General features: G+C 39.4%; 1 non-coding gene across 1 annotated transcript; it reads left to right on the forward strand.

The window, feature by feature from the left end:
- Positions 1-18,595: 18,595 nt before the first annotated feature.
- Positions 18,596-18,701, forward strand: LOC120108580 (small nucleolar RNA R71). Its single transcript, XR_005509872.3, has one exon. It is a non-coding gene; the product is annotated as a small nucleolar RNA R71 (small nucleolar RNA).
- Positions 18,702-21,236: the final 2,535 nt, after the last annotated feature.

Consider the following 21,236-nt stretch of genomic DNA (forward strand, 5'->3'; position numbering starts at 1 on the left):
ATATACTGACCACATGGGTGAGGGGACTCTCCACCGAATGGGTTTCCACAAGGTGGAGGGTGTCTGGGTTAGGAAAACATCCACATCCACACTATCTGACCCCACTACTCATCATTCACCTAGCTCTGATCATGACCAGGACCACTCCACAGATCCTTCTACCTTCCCATCCACATCTGGTTCTTCAGTCCCTGCTGAGCCATCTGCTTCAGCTGGACCCTCTACCGTACCACCACCTCAGCAGCCCCTAGAAGTCAGGATCAGCACTGAGCAGCTTCGGGAGCTGAGAGATGAGATAGTGAGGAAGCTGAGAGATAACATAGTGAGGGAGCTGACAGGTTCATGTTGAGTTACGTCCCGTTCGATGCGACGTTCGCAGCGGAATTCAAACGGAACGTCGTTCATCGCATTAACGCGCCTCGGATCGTAGAATTCAAAAATATTTCTGGATCCAAATCCAGAAGATCTTTGAATTCATTAGGGAGGGAAGATTAGGATCTGAGGAAGGTTGATTAAGATTCATAAAACTGAAACTAAAATCAGAAAAAATTAATTTGAAGATCTCATCTTCAAAAATTCTGCAGGTGAAGAACACCGTAGCCTGATGATCTATCTAGGTTCCTGTTTGAGCTACACAATTGTCTGACTTCTACAGGTATCCATACGAGGATCTAATCATCTGAGATAGGGTCTTATCGGAGTGCTAGCTCCTTGCAAAGACCTCTCATAACTATCATATAGATTAGAAGATAAAAATCTTCAACATACCTTCTTAAAGAAGAACCCTTTCTTCTTCAACCTTGCTTGTGATGGAGGAAGAGGAAGGAGGAACCTTGCACGTGGATCTTCCTTGCCTTGCTACCGTGGAAGAAGAGGAGGATGAAGACCCCTTGCTGCCGTGGAGAAAGAGGAAGAAAGAAAAGGAGGCGTGGAGAGGAAGAGGAGATAATTAATTCATAACTTCTCCCATGCTACCCTTTTATAGATTGGGTTTAGGGCTCCTCCTAATTTTATTAGGAGTATGGGACTATAACCCACCTTTGGATTAATGCCAAGTGTCCAATCCTTGTGCTCATAGATGCATGACATGTGTCTATTTAATCAACTGATTAATTTTCTAATCATATTAGGATTCCTAATTTCATTAGGAGAATTAATTGATTTGGGAGCATGCATCCTACGACGCAATGTGGACTTTAAAGTCCACATAGTGTGAACATGACTTAAGTCATATTCATCCTACAACGACATGTGATCTTTAAAATCCGCACAAATCTTGGTTTAATCAAATTGACCCAATCATGAACCCAAATCAATTTGGGTCGAACCCAATTTGATTTGGCTCATTAAATCAGCCCAATTGCAATCCAATTGCGATCAATTCCACTTAATTCTCCTTCCATTAACTCACTAACACTTAGTGGGTTAATTCAATCACCAATCATATTGATGATTGATTTCTATTATGATTTCAAATCACAATTATGATAGTCTGACTAATTAAATCCTCTATGTGTGTGACCCCGTGGGTTCTATTCTGAATAGTAGTGAGAAATATTGAGATCTCCATCTCAATATCACTGAAACTCCTTTCAGTGGACTGAAACGATTTCAATTCTACTCTTAGGGTTCACTGATCACCAAGTGAATGCCTTCGAGACTCATAATCCACTAGTGACACCTAGCAGTATGTGGTGACAACCCAGCAGAATGGAATATCTGAACCTCTTTGTGCAGTTAGCGTATGATACAGTCCCTCTATCATAAATCCCGACGTGACGGAGGTTATGGATATCTCATCAAACCCCATCGTCTGTCTTATATCAATTTATACGACTTCCAGTTTGAGATATGGATAACTCCTTTTCCAAAATACCTAGCCAGAAATTTATCGAACTCAGTCTCATAAATCACATAGGATCGCTCCTAATCTATCAAGGTCGATAGATCCTATCTAGATGCAACCCTATTCCAAAATGAACCTACTGCAGCTAATTCGCACTACAAGGATCCGAATGACTAGGGCCCAAGTTCACATGCTCGTCAAACTACAGCAACCTCACAGTGAATAGCTGAGGCATCGCAGATCGAAGGACCAGTCATACAACTGCAGCATAAGTAGTCACTGACGAGTGGATAGACATCCATGTGACTACTATCTTTGGTCGCGCTCAGTACCTTGTTCTCTAACAAGTATTTGCATAATCACTCCAGTGTCTCTACACCGTGGACTCGAGACTCGTCCATCTGACTAAGTGATCTATGCACTAATCTCAGCGGATCGATCACCGTCCCTCGTGATGGATCCATCGATCAGGAGCATTTAGAAATTAATCCCTAATGACACATGCCTCAAATTCTCAACTCCTTGAAATTATGTGTCATCATCTTTTAATTTTTTGGACGATTCATGGACACATACAAACATGAATGAAAAATAAATTGCCCAATCTTATTTATTAATAAGTGTCAAATTACAAATTTATTCCCAGATTACAAATATGCGTCAGCCACGTTGGCTTATAAGGCATACTTCCAACAATCTCCCACTTGCACTAAAGCCAATCAGACATATATTTAATTCTCATTTTTTCAAGATGGACTTCTAATTTCTTCAGACTCAGCTGCTTAGTGAATGGGTCCGCCACGTTATCAGTGGAGTCTACTCTCTGCACCTCTACATATTTCTTTTCGAGGTAGTCGCGAATTAGAAGAAATTGCTGCTCTATGTGCTTGGACTTCTGGTGAGACCTCGGCTCCTTAGCCAGTGCTATGGCACTGTTGTTGTCGCAGAAAAGGGTTATGGCATCTGATGACATGACTCCTAGCTCTTTGACAAACTTCTTGTACCAGAACGCTTCCTTCACAGCATCCGATGTAGCAATGTACTCTGCTTTCATGGTAGAATCTGCAATAATCGGTTGCTTGGAACTCTTCCAATTTACCGATCCTCCATTGCATAAGAATACATATCCCGATGTAGACTTTCTGTCATCAGGGTCAGTCATGAAGTCTAAATCAGTATATCCTTCTACCTTTAACTCTGTGCCTCCCCCAAAGACCAAAAATAGATCCTTAGTCCTTCTCAAGTACTTAAGGATATTTTTCGCAGCTATCCAATGCTCCTTGCCTGGATTTGACTGATATCTGCTCGTGACACTCACAACATGTGCTATATCAGGTCGAGTACATAGCATGGCATACATGAGACTCCCTATTGCCAATGCATAAGGGATCCTACTTATGCGCTGAATCTCTTCAGATGTTTTGGGGCACATCTTTTTGGAGAGATTTATCCCATGCCTTAGGGGTAACAATCCCCTCTTAGAGTTTTCCATGCTGAACCTCTTCAGCACTTTCTCTATGTACATTTTCTGTGATAGGCCAAGCATCCTCTTAGATCTATCTCTATAAACCTTAATCCCCAAAATATAAGATGCTTCACCTAGATCTTTCATGGAGAACTTCTTAGACAGCCATAACTTGACCGATGTGAGCATGGAAATATCATTCCCAATTAGGAGTATATCATCCACGTACAATACGAGGAATACTGTAGCCCTCCCACTGACCTTTTTGTACACACATGGTTCCTCTTCGTTCTGGATGAAATCAAACGATTTGATCACATCATCGAAACGAGTGTTCCAACTCCGAGATGCTTGCTTTAGTCCATAAATGGATCTTTGCAGCTTGCAGACCTTGTGATCACCATCACTAGAAGTGAAACCCTGAGGCTATTTCATATAGATATCTTTCTCAAGATATCCATTAAGAAAAGCAGTTTTCACATCCATCTGCTATATCTCATAATCATGATAAGCTGCAATGGCAAGCAACGTTCGAATGAACTTCAGCATGGCTACTGGTGAAAAGGTATCTTGATAGTCAATGCCTTCGCGCTGACTATAATCTTTTGCCACCAATCTTGTCTTATAGGTCTCTACCTTACCATCCGAACCCATTTTTTTTTTGTAGATCCATTTACACCCAATAGGTACTATACCTTCAGGCGGTTCTACTAAAGTCCATACTTGGTTGGAATGCATGGAGTCTATTTCTGACTTCATCGCATCAATCTATTTTTCGGAGTCGATGTCCAACATCGCTTCGTTGTAGGTCTTGGGATCATTACTATGATCTCTTTCTTCCATGAGGAACTCTTTCTCTATTTTCTCTGTAAGCATACCTAAGTATCCCTCAGGAGGATGGGAGATCCTATTGGATCTACGAAGTGGACGAGGTTCTTCATGTATTAGCTCAATGTGAATAGGTTCACTAGGCTCAATTGCTCGTTGCTCTTCAGAGACTTTTTCTTCGAGCTCAATTTTTCTCCCACTGCCTCTATCAAGGATAAACTGTTTTTCCAAAAAGATGGCATGTCAGCTCACAAACACTTTGTGATCTTCTGAAATATAAAAAATGTTGGAAATTGTATCCTAAATGTCAATCGTCAGCATGTTGATGATTGAATTTTGTAAATGAATTGACAAATCAATAAAGTATTTTTTGGCATTATTCATCATTTTACATCTTCAAATGGACTCTTATATGATGAAGTTCTTAGGACTTATTAATGATAAAGGAGGATTTATCTTCGAGTCCTTAAATTAGTTCACGACCAAATGATATGTTGTTACAAGGACGACAGCATTATCGAGATTAGGTCGTTGTGTGACATATACGTTGGTTGTCCTCTTAACCAAGGAGTATGGAGACACTGGTATGCCACACACGTGAAGTGTAGAAGTATATTTCACTGAACGTGACCAATTCCGGAATGCTCTACTGTCGAGAGATGTTCCGAGTGGATATGGGTATAAGTTTGGCCCTCTGACCTGAGACCGCAACCTGTGACTAGCAAGCAACTCACTGTACTTTGGTACTGGACTACCTGAATTTCTAATTCAGTGACGGATGGTCACTGGGTGCAGTCAAGTACTTGCGTAGTCAGTTGTGAGTTAAGATGGAATTGACCCCTCCTGGAAATAGGAGATAATGTCTTGTGATTAATTTAGCAAAACCTTGGCCAGGATAATCTCAATGAGGAGTCACGGGATATCTAAAGTTAATCACATAATGGATGTACTAATTATAGGCTTGACAGTGAGCTCTAAGTCATCCTGGCACTAGAAGTCAAAGGGATTGAATTATACAGTAACCATAGTCTAGAGTTTCAGAATATTTGCTTCGCATATATTCGGCCTATCCGGACGTCGGGTACCATTGCTAGATAGTCACATCGATTAGTATAGGAAGACGTTCCTATACTACCAGCTTAGGTTCGAACCTATGAGGTCACATGCATAGAAGTTTCTAGGTTGATCAAATGGCTGATTGATGATTAAGAATCATTCAGGGATAATTTGGTCAATTCGATTGATAAATTATCCAAAGCAAAAGTTGCATTAAAATAATTATTAAATTATTAGAGGACTAATTAGCAATTAGATTGCTAATGAACTCAATTTGATTGAGTAATTGGGTTTAGGTTGAGCCTAATTGAATAGGATTCAATTTGGGCTGCATCAGGGTTTGACCTAATTGGATTGGGTTCAACCCAAGTAGATTGAGCTTGACCCAATTGGATTGGGCTTGATCCAAATCAATTAGAAGACCTTATTTGATGAGGATTATGAGTCCAAATAATCAGAATTGGCTAAGGAGAAGAATTCCTAAATTTTAGGAACCCATCCTTATCTTCTTGGAGAAGAATGACACCTTAATTTATGCCCAATATTTTATATATCTATCCTCTTTATTTTTGGCCAAAAATTGGTGTGAGAAGAGAGGAGGCGTGGGGCTATAATTCCTATAAAAATGGCGCCTTAAATTTTTCTAAAAAGATTTAGATGAATTTCCTAATTTGTAGGGATTGCATGGTGCATGAAATAGGGTGGTCTGCGGCTGAACTTTGGATGAATGAATTCCTATCTTTTAGGGATCCAAAATGTACAAAATTTGGATATGCTTATATCCTCTTAGTTTCCAAACCACCAGAATTTTTTGGAAATTTTATCAGCCAAATTAGTTGGCTAAATTAGGTGTGATACGTGGGGGTATCTTTTGGCTATAAAAGACCCCCATGCCTTGGGTTCAAGATATACCATATTTAGAGGTTTCAAAAAATTCTGAAAAAAATTCCTGAGGGCCTCCATCCCTTCTTCTCCTTCTTCCTCACATCCATCCTCCATGTCCTTGAAGAAAAATCAAAGGTTGAGTGTTTAGAAGGAGAAAGCTTCAGCCATTGTTGCATTCCTGCGCGAGCTATCACTCCCGCGGAAGACGATCTACCTAGGGCTTCGCGTGTACTTCTCATAGAGGCCATTCGTGTGCGTGGCTACGAAGTCAAGGATCAGATTCATAAGTTTCTTCCATCATAAAAGGAATTAATCCCACATCAATATTTTATTTTGGAGTCAGGGTCTAGGTCTGATTTTCCGAGGTTTTACCCTCCTTTGGGGCTCCTCACAGAGTTATCTCCAGAATCCATGCGATGGATATTCAGAGATTAATCGGAATAGAGTTCTTAAATTTCAGATCTGATAGTTAATCATACATGAAAGTTTTAGCATAATTGTTTAAACGATTCCGGCATAATCCCATAGTTTTCAAAAAAACAAAAAAAAAATTCAGCATGCTAAACACCGAAGAACCTAGGATTCACTTTCAAAAATTGTATCCTAACGACTCTTTAGGATATCCAATGAAACGAGCACCAATTGTCCTAGACTCTAACTTGTCCGCCTGTTGTCGCTTGACTTGGGCTGGATATCTCCAAATCTTAAGATAACCAAGACTTGGTTTCTTACCATGCCATATCTCATACGGTGTGGTAGGAACGGACTTAGAGGAAACTCTATTCAATATATAGATAGCTGTAAGTAGGGCATCTCCCCACAAGAATAAGGCTAAGTCAGTGAAGCTCATTATAGACCTGACCATATCCAATAGAGTCTGATTCCTCCTTTCTGACACTCCGTTGAGTTGAGGTGTTTCAGGAGGTGTCCATTGTGAAACTATACCATTTTGTTTGAGATAATCGCGAAACTCTCCACTAAGGTATTCTCCTCCTCAATCTGATCGAAGAACTTTAATGAGTTTCCCTGTCTGTTTTTCTACTTCAAATCTGAATTCTTTGAATCTTTCAAATGCTTCAGATTTATATCTCATAAGATAGACATAACCACACCGTGAGAAATCATCGGTAAAAGTAATAAAGTAGAAAAATTGACCCCTGGCCTGTACATCGAATGGGCCACACACATCAGTGTGTACTAGGGCAAGTATTTTAGTGGACCTCTTTCCGTGTCCTACAAAGGATAATTTGGCTATTTTTTTCTGAAGGCAGAATTCACAAATCGGATATGACTCAGAAGTCAATGAACTCAAAAGCCCATGTTTCTCCAATTTGTTAATTCTGTCTTCTCCTATATGACCAAGTCTGAGGTGCCATAAATACTTTTGATTTATCTCATCTCTAGATCTTTTTGATCCTATGGTACTCACTGTATGCTCAGATACGTTCACATATACATCCATATGTAAGTGATAGGGACCGTCAATCATAAAACCACGTCCAAACAGTTTATTTCGCAAATAAATAGAAACGTAGTCTTTATTGAAATTGAATTCATAATGTTCCTGTGCTAGACAAGATATAGAAATCAGATTCTGCTAGCACTAGGTACAAAATAACAATCTCTAAGTATCAAACTAAATTCTGATGGTAAATGCAAAGGGAATGTGCCAACAGCAACAGCAGCAACTCTTGCTCCATTGCCAACACTTAGGGTTACCACACCTTTCGTAAGCCTTCTACTTTCCTTTAGATCCTGCATGGTAGTGCACAAGTGAACACTAGAACTAGAGTCTATAACCCAACTGGAAATAGAAGAAATCGTTAGATTAGTTTCAATAATGAGCATATTAGACATACCTTCAGAAGGTGTGTCACCCTTCTTGCTCTTTATGTTTCCCATGTAGATAGGATAGTTCCTCTTCCAATGGTCGTCTTCATTGCAATGGAAACATTTTTCTTTGGGTTCGGCTTTCTTCTTAGGAACTTCCTTCTTCGGCTTTTTCTCGGTCTTCTACTTCTTCGCAGGCTTCTTCTTCTTTCTAGTAGACTTTCTCTTGGAAGTAGAAGCTAGCTCAGCAGGGAGAGCTGTGCCCCTTGAACCTTTCAAGGCTTCCTCAGTTGTCACCAACATATTCAACAATTCAAGTTTGGTGCATTCAATTTTATTCAAATGGTAGTTTACAATAAACTGCCCATATGAAGATGGCAACGATTGTAGGATCAAATCCATTTGCAAATCCTTGTGCATGGTGATGCCAAGCTTCTCAAGCTCCTCAAGATCCTTGATCATGGTCAAACCATGTTCATGGACAGACTGCCCATCACGCATCTTGGCTTTGAAGAGCTACTTGGACATTTCAAACCTTGTTGCGCGACTCTGTTCACCATACAACTCTTGTAGATGATCAAGTATGTCCTTAGCAGTCTTCATGCTCTCATGCTGGCATTGCAATTCATTGGATATGGATGCCAAAATGTAGCACCTAACCTTATTATCGTCATCCAACCATTTTGCATGCGTCTCACGCTGTTCATTGGTTGCACGGGTTGGTAACACCGGGAGTTCATGGTCAAGAACATAAACTATCTTTTCGCAACTCAAGACAATCTTCAAGTTGCGGAGCCAATCTTTATAGTTTGGTCCGGTCAACCTATTGTTATCTATAATTCGAACTATCGGGTTGGAAGCCATTGACATCTGCAGAGAGTAAAGATTCTAATTAGAAATTTGTATTTGACATTAATTTGTTTTAGAGACTTCTAAAACAAAATTGGATCAAATCCTCCCAATATTTCTCGGATCTCTCACACTCCCCTGGTAAAGATACGGAAACCTGCGACTTAGAATTTCGAGTGGGGTGCTGCGGTCCCACCAATCTACATGTCACCTCACCTAACAGTTATTGGAGACACATAGATGATGAGTGTATAACTCTTGTATAATGCTTCGTAAGCATATTGAGCTAACCTGGTCTCCAAGTTATAAGGACCTCACCTAACAGTTATTGGACCCGTTCCTTGGTTAAGTCAGACCCACCGTATATCCCGCAAAAATAAAGCTGTGATTGGGTCCTCACCTAACAGTTATTGGAGCCCAACCTACCCCACAACATCTCATGTTAATAGAGAGGTCCAATCCCCCGATGCAACTAGCCCACTGTATCCAGCCGAGACTAATCAACGTCGAAAAGATCTTAGCAACTCTACTACGGTGGAAGACCAATCGACTTAATATTGGGTAATCAGATCTTAGTGATTCCAACTTTGAGCTTTTCATAGGAGGTAATCGATCAATTGGCCAGGTAAGCAGGTGGGAGGCTCCCCTTACTCGGAGAGTAAGGTCCTAATTAAGTAACCACCTTTGAGCTTGCCTAGACACCAATTAGATCAATTAATCAAATATGGCTAGCTCAATGTATCGTTCACTCTCGATTGATTTAGGGAGATTTTAGGTCTCTTAGGATTTACATCTAATATTACCATCTACCCCATACCGTATGTCATTCGATTTACATCTTATGTAAATGTCACATTGGTACAGGTTTACATCCTATGTAATTATGAAACCCTTTCATACATTATGTGATTACATCTTATGTAAATGACATAATTGTTTCAGTTTACATCTTATGTAAATGTCCTATTGTTTAAGAGTTTTATTTACATCTCATGCAAATAAATTTTGTTTAACTAATACATACATCTCATGCATACATTGTTTTAAACATAACCATAAACAAGTATGAACATTATGATTATCATATGCATCTCATGTAAATTTTCAGATCTGAAATTTTAAACCTATTATGCTATTCTCTGGATTTTAGATCATGCATTACTTGATTTAAAATATTATAATCTAATTGCAATTCTAAAATAATTTGCAAGATCATAGCAAATAAAAATCTGCATGCTGAAAATTTCAGCACGCAGAAAATCCAACAAGCATAATTTCTTTAAAAATCAGATTAAAAATGTGGTAATCAATCCTTAGGTCCTAATCATGCTCCCTAGAACCATGGCTCTGATACCACTACTAAGTTACGCCCCGTTCGATGCGACGTTCGCAACGGAATTCGAACGGAACGTCGTTCATCGCATGAACGCGCCTCGGATCGTAGAATTCAAAAATTTTTCTGGATCCAAATCCAGAAGATCTTTGAATTCATTAGAAAGGAGAGATTAGGATCTGAGAAAGGTTGATTAAGATTCATAAAACTGAAACTAAAATCAGAAAAAATTAATTTGAAGATCTCATCTTCAAAAATTCTGCAAGTGAAGAACACCGCAGTCTGATGATCTATCTAGGTTCCTGTTTGAGCCACACAATTGCCCGGCCTCTACAGGTATCCACACGAGGATCTAATCATCTGTGATAGGGTCTTACCGGAGTGCTAGCTCCTTGCAAAGACCTTTCATGACTATCATATAGATTAGAAGATAAAAATCTGCAACATACCTCCTTAAAGAAGAACCCTTTCTTCTTCAACCTTGCTCGCGATGGAGGAAGAGGAAGGAGGAACCTTGCACGTAGATCTTCCTTGCCTTGCTACCGTGGAGGAAGAGGAGGATGAAGACCCCTTGCTGCCATGGAGAAGGAGGAAGAAAGAAGAGGAGGCGTGGAGAGGAAGAGGAGATAATTAATTCATAACTTCTCCCTTGCTACCCTTTTATAGATTGGACTTAGGGCTCCTCCTAATCTTATTAGGAGTATGGGACTATAACCCACCCTTGGATTAATGCCAAGTGTCCAATCCTTGTGCTCATAGATGCATGACATGTGTCTATTTAATCAATTGATTAATTTTCTAATCATATTAGGATTCCTAATCTCATTAGAAGAATTAATTGATTTGGGAGCATGCATCCTACGACGCCATGTGGACTTTAAAGTCCGCATAGTGTGAACATGACTTAAGTCATATTCATCCTACAACGACATGTGGTCTTTAAAATCCGCACAAACCTTGGTTTAATCAAATTGACCTAATCATGAACCCAAATCAATTTGGGTCGAACCCAATTTGATTTGGCTCATTAAATCAACCCAATTGCAATCCAATTGTAATCAATTCTACTTAATTCTTCTTCCATTAACTCACTAACACTTAGTGGGTTAATTCAATTACCAATCATATTGATGATTGATTTCTATTATGATTCTAAATCATAATTATGATAGTCTGACTAATTAAATCTTCTATATGTATGACCCCGTAAGATCTATTCTGACTGGTAGTGAAAAATATTGAGATCTCCATCTCAATATCACTGAAACTCCTTTTCAGTGGACTGAAATGATTTCATTTCTACTCTTAGGGTTCACTGATCACCAAGTGAATGCCTTCGAGTCTCACAATCCACTAGTGACACCTAGCAGTATGTGGAGGCAACCCAGCAGAATGGAATATCTGAACCTCTTGGTGCAGTTAGCATATGATACAGTCCCTCTATCATAAATCCCGATGTGACAGAGGTTATGGATATCTCGTCAAACTCCATCGTCTGTCTTATATCAAATTTATATGACTTCTAGTTCGAGATATGAAAAACTCTTTTTCCAAAATACCTGGCCAGGAATTTATCGAACTCAGTCTCATAAATCATATAGGATCACTTCTAATCTATCAAGGTCGATAGATCCCATCTAGATGCAACCCTATTCCAAAATGAACCTACTGCAGCCAATTCGCACTACAAGGATCTGAATGACTTGGGCCCAAGTTCACATGCTCGTCAAACGACAGTAACCTCACAGGGAATAGCTGAGGCATCGTAGGTCAAAGGACCAGTCATACAACTGCAGCATAAGTAGTCACTGACGAGTGGATAAACATCCATGTGACTACTATCTTTGGTCACGCTCAGTAACTTGTTCTCTAACAAGTACTTGCATAATCACTCCAGTGTCTCTACACCGTGGACTCGAGACTCGTCCATCTGCCTAAGTGATCTATGCACTAATCTCAGCGGATCGATCACCGTCCCTCGTGATGGATCCATCGATCAGGAGCATTTAGAAATTAATCCCTAATGACACATGCCTCAAATTCTCAACTCCTTGAAATTATGTGTCATCATCTATTAATTTTTTGGACGATTCATGGACACATATAAACATGAATGAAAAATAAATTGCCCAATCTTATTTATTAATAAGTGTCAAATTACAAATTTATGCTCCAGATTATAAATATGCGTCAGCCACATTGGCTTCTAGGGCATACTTCTAACAGTTCACACAGTGCACCCTCCACTGAAGTCGTTTCCTCCACAGCAGCGGTGTCCATGATGATAGAAGATCTTAGGAAGGAGATGGCAAACATGAGGAGCCTTGTCCAGGGTCAATACTTGAGCCTTACAGCCATAAAGGAAGATACGAGGTAGATGTGAGACAGCATCAGAGAAGAGATGGGCAGGCAGAGTAAAGGAGCGGAAAGGCTTGCAAATGCCGTGATCTTCAAACTTGACTCCATCCAAGAAAGTGTGACCCAACTAGCGGAGACACAGGCTAGGGCAACCTCAGAGATTCATCACGCAACTAGGAAATGTATCTGAGGGGATGAGCTTGGTCCTCCGATCTAGCTTACTAAATTTGGGAGCCTCATCCTCCTCCTCTACTAGACGATCCTAGTTGCATTTCTATTTTTGTGATGTACAGTCTTTTGTGGACTTTCTAAAATGTACTCAATCTTGAATTTAATACAATGAATAGAGATTTTCTTTCAAAAAAACTGTGCAATTTGACTTGTTATCTTTTTCTGTATAATGTGCTTTTTGCTATGATGACAAAAAGGGAGAGAAAATATGATAAGGGATAGTAAAGGGAATCACTAACTAAACAAAAGAAAATTCTTAAAGCAAAATGTAATTTGTTCTTAGTGGATTCTGTTGGGTTTTCCAGTGCCCTAGTGCGTAGCGGAAGATACGGGATTATAAAATTTTCTTATAAAACCCATTATATGAAACCCTAATAAGCCAAGATCACCTTAATAGTATAACCAAATAATGTAGAAAATATAATCTTGGTATAGAAAAATACCTATCACGCTATATCCAATATGTCTGAAGATGTCCTAAGGTGCCCAAATGTTCACCCTCCAATGTTGATCCACACAGGAATGGGTTCAAGACTCTAGCTCCACCAAAACTTGATTCTAATTGTTCAATCCTTTCAAAGGATTTAATTGGCTGATTTTCCTTCACTTCCTTCTTCCTTTCTACCTCTAAAACATTCACTAGCCCTTTTGTCCTAAAAAAGACCCTCTTGTCTGATCGGTTATTTCAATTTCAAAAATAAACCATGCAATAGCACGTATCCTGTAGGATAGTGATTACGGGTGTCGGTCCACAGGAATTGGAGAATAAGTTATTTTTCTTTTAAAAAAAACTCAAGAAGAAGAATTTGCTAACTTGATTTAACTAAATTAAACTATGAGTACGAATTAGAATTTATCAGAATAAATGGATCTAGGATTTGGAGTCCACCATATAGCATTACATCAGGGTTTGTATTCTTTATTTTTTTTATCTTCTGGAGAGGCATGCAATATTGGCTACAAGCCTTTTAAAATAAAAGCATAAAGAGTTTTAAGAAAATTCATCTTCGGTATAGCTAGAAGTGTCTACCTAATTATGCTAACCTAGGGTGCAGTACACCTCATCTTCCTAGGCATGGATCATCTTAGACTACTTTAGCAAATATGAATAATAAATAGCATGCTCAAAGTTTAAACATCATAAAAGGATTTTTCATTAATAATAAGAATTTAAACAAGCTCCAAAATAATAAAGAAAATAAGAACTACAATACCCTGTAACATTGCTAGGGCTTCACCCAGCCCTAGACTAGACGTTTAGCCGAGCATGGCTTCCGGACGACCTCCCATCTTCAAATGAAATTGATCACCTCCCATTTTTTCCAAAATATCCAAAACTATTCTCTTTCCCCCTCCTTTCTCTCTTTTTTTTATTTCTTTTTCTCTTCTTCCCTCTCGGTTTTTTTCTTCTTTTCACCAAAACAGGGGGTCTCCCCTGTTTTCTCAACCGAGCTCCCCCTCCTTTCTCTTCTTCATCTTCCTCTTATAGCTCGCCGAAGACCAGCGATGGATCCCGAGAGAGGAGGAGGGCGTGATGCTGGGAATGATCTCGGGCGAAGATGGAGCTCGAAGCGGGTGCTGATCCGGAAGGAGCTGGGTTACCGGCTCGTTGAATGCAGTCGGCTGGGATCGCGGTGAAGGCTGAATCACAGGGATTGGAGCTGGGAATCGATGGGAGGAACGCGGACGGCCAGATCTCGGAGAAGACGGAGGAGCTGGATCGTTGATTGCAGCCGGCTGGGTTCGCGGAGACTAGGATGGGATCCGGATGCGCCATGGGGGGAGGAGGAGGCAGAGACGCTGGGATTTCAACGCGGCTTGATGGCGGAGCTGGATCTCGGCAGCGGGCTGCGTCACAGGCGGAAGACGAGGCGGAGATGCTAGTCGCGGGATCGTCGGGAGGGCGCCACGGACGGTGGGCGGCTGCGGGATCAACGGGGAGGCGCCGCGGACGGTGAGCTGCGCGTGAGATACTCTTCGGGGGAAGAAGATGAACAGTAGCCGAGCCATTTTTTTATTTATTTATTTATTTATTTATTATGTATTATTTATTTTTTTCTCTAACACTGTTCACATGAACAGTGTTTTTCACGGAACACTGTTCATATGAACAGTGTTTTCGGCATTTTAGTCCTTTTTTGTAACACTATTCGTATGAACAGTGTTTTAACGGGACACTGTTCATATGAACAGTGAATCGTGAATATTTAGTTATTATTATTATAAATTTTATATGAAGGCAGGTAACGAATTGGTTGGAAATTGGCTTTGGACTTGCGGTGGGTCATGATCGTTGATTTGCTTGAACTTGTTCTCGAGCCTAATGTCCTTCAAATTTAATTATTGCTAAACTGCTTCAGATCGAAATCGACCGGTCAAAACTAAGACCATGACTTAATAAAAAGGGTAATCAAATATTTTCCATATAATTATAACTTTCAATCTAATCAGGACCAAAACCCATTTAATTATAACCTTAGCCGAGTCAACACAATCTCCTTATATGTTTTTCTGTAGTTTTCATGAAAGATTGTAACCGAGAGAGAAACAAGTTCAGAATCTGGTTTAAGAAAAAAATTATTATTATTTCTTTTTACCATATTGTAAATTTATTTCAACGATTATTCAATTTTATGGTAAAATACGTATTTATCAGTTTAAGAACATTGATAGGTGCTATGGAAAGATAACTAAATCATAAATTATTCAACACTTATCACACCCCCAGACCTATGTTTTGCTAGTCCTCGAGCAAAATAAAACTAGAAAAGAAAAATTCTAACTCACTTTCGCAGGCATCGCGATTGCATTTACCATATGCAACAAGGCTTTAAATCCCTAAGTTATCCTAGTGGACGAGTTATAGTCTCGTGAGGGTTTTCAGTGAAGATACCCACAAACTTCAATAAATCATTTATTATTATTGTTGTTATTATTATTATTATTATTTTTAGATCGATTGATCTATGAAGTGAAAATCAAATTCCAAATACATACTAGTAAAGAATTTCAAAAACTCTTTTTTTTTATTATTAAAATCTAATTTAAGATACATAAATGATAAGAATTTCAAAGCACACACGGTTTTATTTACTAAGTCAGCCCAAATTCTAGGTCAAAATGTAATTCAAGTTGAGGTTATTAAGTTTTCATTAGGGAGTTATAAGACTTATTTATACTGGAGTGCTCGGTGAAATCTGGACCGCACACAAGTTAAGGGTTCGGATCTCCAAAATATTGCAAAGACTAGTAGTTTCCAAGGATTGGTCGAAGGGACCTGCTCACTGATTCAAAATCATCTTATCTGCAGAATTTCGAGAGTTGTGGATGTTTACTTTAGTACCTCACGGGCTTTATCTGTAATATTCCGGTTTACTCGAATTTTTACAACGACGGCTTTCACACTATTGTCTTTTTCAAGGTCAATACAGAGTTTTTTTTTTTTAAACATCATAAAAGATATATAAATTGTGCACTTTTATTCTTGTAGTGATTTCTCCGTGTAACGAGCAGTTAGTCGACAACTCTCACACCAGTTGGCATAAGGTGTCGGGCATCAAGACTACCTACGGACTTATGCTCGGAGTCCTCATCACAAGCCCATTTGACCTTTGACAATAGGTAGCCCTTTTCGATGTTCCTGGCTAAATCTATTTTTATTGATGATTTTTTTTTTTTTTGGATTAGATAAGTATGATTCATCATGGTCCAAGGTTGCTACCATACTCTCAACATAATGTCGAGCCTAGACCTTAGAAGAGTCGGCCAGTGTGTAGTGAAATTCCAAAGTATTAATTAGCTTACAACTCCCTAAGAGAGACTTAATAAAAAGAACTTAAATTTGTATTACTTCCGACTAGTCATTGGGCTTTTTAGATTTTATATACCCTGTGTGTTTATCATTCTCACATTCATGTATAGAAATTAGGTTTTTAAAAACAAAAACTTTTTTTATTTAAATTTTTTTTATTATTTATTTATTATTATTTTATGAAAATGAACACACATTTTTTTTTTTAGATGAAAATCAAGATAAATACCCCCAAACCTAAACTTAACATTGTCCTCAATGTTAAAAAAAATCTAAGAGAATTGGGTTACCTCCCAACAAAAGCTAAGTTTATTATCTTCAGCCAGACACAGTGAGGTAGTTTTTGCATCTCCTTCTATGAGTTCATCTATTTTGTCTATCATAAAACACTCAACTTTCCTTGCAGGTTGGTCGTCTGCATTGAACACATTTAATTTTACCTTCATGTTCCCAAATGATATGTTCATTACCCCTGTTCTACAATTGATGCATGCATTGGCTGTTGCTAAAAAGGGCCGCCCAAGGATCACGGGGATTTGTTTCTTAGGATTAGGTTCATGTTCCATATCAAGGACAATGAAATCTACTGGAAAATAGAATTTGTCTACCTTGACAAGAACATGTTCAATTATCCCACGTGGTGTTTTTACAGATCGATCAGCCAATTGAAGGGATATCGAGGTTGGTTTTAATTCTCCTAACCCAAGTTTCTCATAAACTGAGTAAGGTAAAAGGTTGACACTTGCCCCTAGATCTAAGAGTGCTTGATCAATAAAATTATTTTCTAAGACACAGGAAATGGTGGGAGCACCAGGATCTTTGAATTTCAGAGGAGTGTTGTGTTGGAGAATAGAACTCACTTGCTCAGTTAGGAAGACCTTTCTAGGCACATGTGTCCTAGATTTTCGCTTTTGGTTGCACAGGTCTTTAAGAAATTTGGCATAGGAGGGAACTTGTCTAATAGCATCAAGAAGTGGAAGGTTGATCTTCACTTGTTTGTAAAACTCCATCATCTCCTCTAGTGAAGTTCCCTTTTTGCCAAATGGAGAGGGTGAAGTAAGAGCTTCAGAAAATGGGGCCTTTGGGATGTGAGTTTTGGCAGAAGATGGACCAGCCGAAGAAGAAGAAGAAGGTTTTAGATTTTCATTTGACACATTTCTATCCTCTTCTTCACCTTCCTTATTGTTGTCCTCCCCAATCTTATTGTCTATTATACGTCCACTCCTTAGGATAGTCAAAGCATTGGCTTGTTCATGATGAATTGCATTTAATTGATTTTCTTGAACCATGTACTGTCCCCTAGAATTACTTAGTGGTTGGCTTGGAAGCTTTCCTTCCTCTCGCTTGTTCAGTGCATTAGCTAGTTGCCCCATCTGGGATTCTAGCTTGGCGATTGATTGCGTGTGAGAGTGCACCAATTGTGTAATGGTTTCCAAATCTTGAAGGGCGTTCAACACTTTCTCCTCAAAGACTGTGTTTCTTTGGGGTGGAGGAGAAGTGTGTTGAAATTGAGATGAGGGATGGTAGGGATGAATATTTTGTTGGGTTTGAAAATTCTGAGGATTTTGAAAATTTTGGGAATAGGGTTGGGCTGTGTTCGAAGCTTGCTGCTTCCAAGAAAAGTTTGGATGATTTCGCCATCCCGGGTTATATGTATTGGAAAATGGGTCATTACCCAGTCTGGGCTGTGTTTGAGCAGCATTGATGTGTTCTTGCACGAGTTCGGGGAATTGGGGCGCTGAGGGGCACTCATGAATAGGGTGGGATGGGCTAGAACAGATAGTACACACTTGTGCTTGGGAAGAGTTCATGTAATGCCCACCTATCATCAGTTGGTCAATCTTATGGGACAATGCATCTACCTTGCTAGACAGGTCCATAGAATGACTTATTTCACAAATGGTCCCTTTTCTTTGAAAACTCAGGGGTGCTTGACGAGAACAGAAAGCATGGTGGAGGGAGTTTTCATTTAGATTTTCAAATAATTGCCATGCTTCATGCTCATTTTGAAGCATGAATGTCCCCCCGCATGCAGCATCGATCATCTGACGGTTTCGTTCAGTCAATCCGTCATAGAAACATTGCACTAGCTGCCACTTAGGTATTTGATGATGAGGGCATTTACGGATTAGGTCCTGAAATCTCTCCCAAGTTTCATGAAATTCTTCTCCCTCAGTTTGGGAGAAGCTTGTAATGGCACGTCTAAACTAGTTCGTTCTTCCTATGGAAAAGTATTTTTTTAGGAATTCTTGTTGCATTTGATCCCAAGAACGAATCGAGTTGGCCTCTAAAGAATTCAGCCATTGTTTGGCTCTATCTTTAAGGGAGAAGGGGAATAATCTAAGTTTTAGAGCATCATCAGTAAAGTTCTGAATCTTGACAGTGGTGCAAATCTCAAGAAATTCATCTAGGTGTTTATATGGATCTTCATTGGCGAGCCCATAAAAAGATGGGAGCATTTGGATCACACTAGATTTTATTTCATATTGTACAGCTGCTACTTCAGGTAATCGAATGCAAGATGGGAAAGTGTAAATGGTGGGAGTAAAGTACTCCATCAGGAGTTTGGGTTGTTCTTCAGCCATCTCAGGGGGTGGGAATGATTCTAAGGTTTTGATCTCAGCTCGAATATTTCTAAGGGTCCGTTCTATTTCAGGGTCAAAAGGTAATAGGTCACGTACTCTAGAATGACTCCCTTGCATACACTAGTACTTGATCAATTAAGCATGCAATAAAAGAAAAACACATAAATCCTTGTATTTGTCCTAAAATCACTAGACAGCTCCTAACTGGTTTGAAGAGGGCACCTAAGCCTCCAATCCGGTCTAATGAACCGAGTTGACCAGGTAAGCTTCCAGGTAAGTGGAGGGGTCACGATGCGTTCGCAAAGGTCCCACTTAAAACCCACTTGGCTCGATCAGATGAACTGTCTCCCTTATAGGGATAAAGCTTGCCTAGACATCAACTAAGCCACAGAGCGAAATTGGTGCAACTTTCGGTGATCTTCGTCCTATTGAGCTCGGATGTCCCTAGGAGCCAACGTCTAATTGATTTTAATTAAAGTGACACTATGTGAGATTGAGTTCACCTAAGTTGGGCAAGAATCTGGTGATGAAATCCGGCTCTTATCTTGTTGGGGTGATTGCCCTTACTATGTGTGGATTAATTTGTGTATGTGTATCAAGCATGCATTCACACTTTTGCTGAAATTAAAATCAAACAATCACCACAAAATTTCAAGCTAATAATTAATTTAAATAAGAAAGGTTTAGAGGTTACTAAAGGGAATTTTTTCAGCAATTTAAAATTTTTTAAGCAAACCTCTAAAGCATTCTTTTTTGATAGCCCAGATCTCCTCTTCGATTCCTGATCAAATAAGACCAAAAGAAAAATTAAAAAAAAATTAGTAGAAGAGAAAAAGGAGATAAAAAAAGTAACAATAATAGAAAATAATTTTTTTATTTTATTTTAGATATATATATATTTTTGAAATTTTTTTTAATTAATTAATTTTTTTTAATGATAGGAAAAATAACTATGCTAGCATTCCCCGGCAACGGCGCCAAAAATTGATTGGTTATTTCAATTTTAAAAATAAACCACACAATAGCACGTATCTTATAGAATAGTGATTACGGGAGTCGGTCCACAGGGATTGGAGAATAAGTTATTTTTCTTTTAAAAAAAACTCAAGAAGAAGATTTCGCTAACTTGATTTAACTAAATTAAACTATGAGTGCGAATTAGAATTTATCAGAATAAATGGATCTAGGATTTGGAGTCCACCACATAGCATTGCATCAGGGTTTGTATTCTTTATTTTTTTTATCTTCTGGAGAGGCATGCAATATTGGTACAAGCCTTTTAAAATAAAAGCATAAAGAGTTTTAAGAAAATTCATCTTCGGTATAGCAAGAAGTGTCTACCTAATTATGCTAACCTAGGGTGCAGTACACCTCATCTTCCTAGGTATGGATCATCTGAGACTACTTTAGCAAATATGAATAATAAATAGCATGCTCAAAGTTTAAACATCATAAAAGGATTTTTCATTGATAATAAGAATTTAAAGAAGCTCCAAAATAATAAAGAAAATAAGAACTACAATGCCCTGTAACATTGCTAGGGCTTCATCCATCCCTAGACTAGACGTTTAGCCGAGCATGGCTTTCGGACGACCTCCCATCTTCAAATGAAATTGATCACCTCCCATTTTTTCCAAAATATCCAAAACTATTCTCTTTCCCCCTCCTTTCTCTCTTTTTTTATTTCTTTTTCTCTTCTTCCCTCTCGGTTTTTTTCTTCTTTTCACCGAAACAGGGGGTCTCCCCTATTTTCTCAACCGAGCTCCCCCTCCTTTCTCTTCTTCGTCTTCCTCTTATAGCTTGCCGAAGACCAGCGATGGATCCCAACAGAGGAGGAGGGCGTGATGCTGGGAATGATCTCGGACGAAGATGGAGCTCGAAGCGGGTGCCGATCCGGAAGGAGCTGGGTTACCGGCTCGTTGAATGCAGTCGGCTGGGATCGCGGTGAAGGCTGAATCACAGGGATTGGAGCTGGGAATCGATGGGAGGAACGCGGACGGCCGGATCTCAGAGAAGACGGAGGAGCTGGATCGTTGATTGCAGCCGGCTGGGATCGCGGAGACTGGGATGGGATCCGAATGCGCCACAGGTGGAGGAGGAGGCGGAGATGCTGGGATTTCGACGTGGCTTGATGGCGGAGCTAGATCTTGGCTGCGGGC

Source organism: Phoenix dactylifera, chromosome 6, assembly GCF_051530095.1.
Source record: "Phoenix dactylifera cultivar Ajwa chromosome 6, Ajwa_hap1_PhDact_Kaust_v1.1, whole genome shotgun sequence".
In the NCBI taxonomy this organism is placed as follows: domain Eukaryota; kingdom Viridiplantae; phylum Streptophyta; class Magnoliopsida; order Arecales; family Arecaceae; genus Phoenix; species Phoenix dactylifera.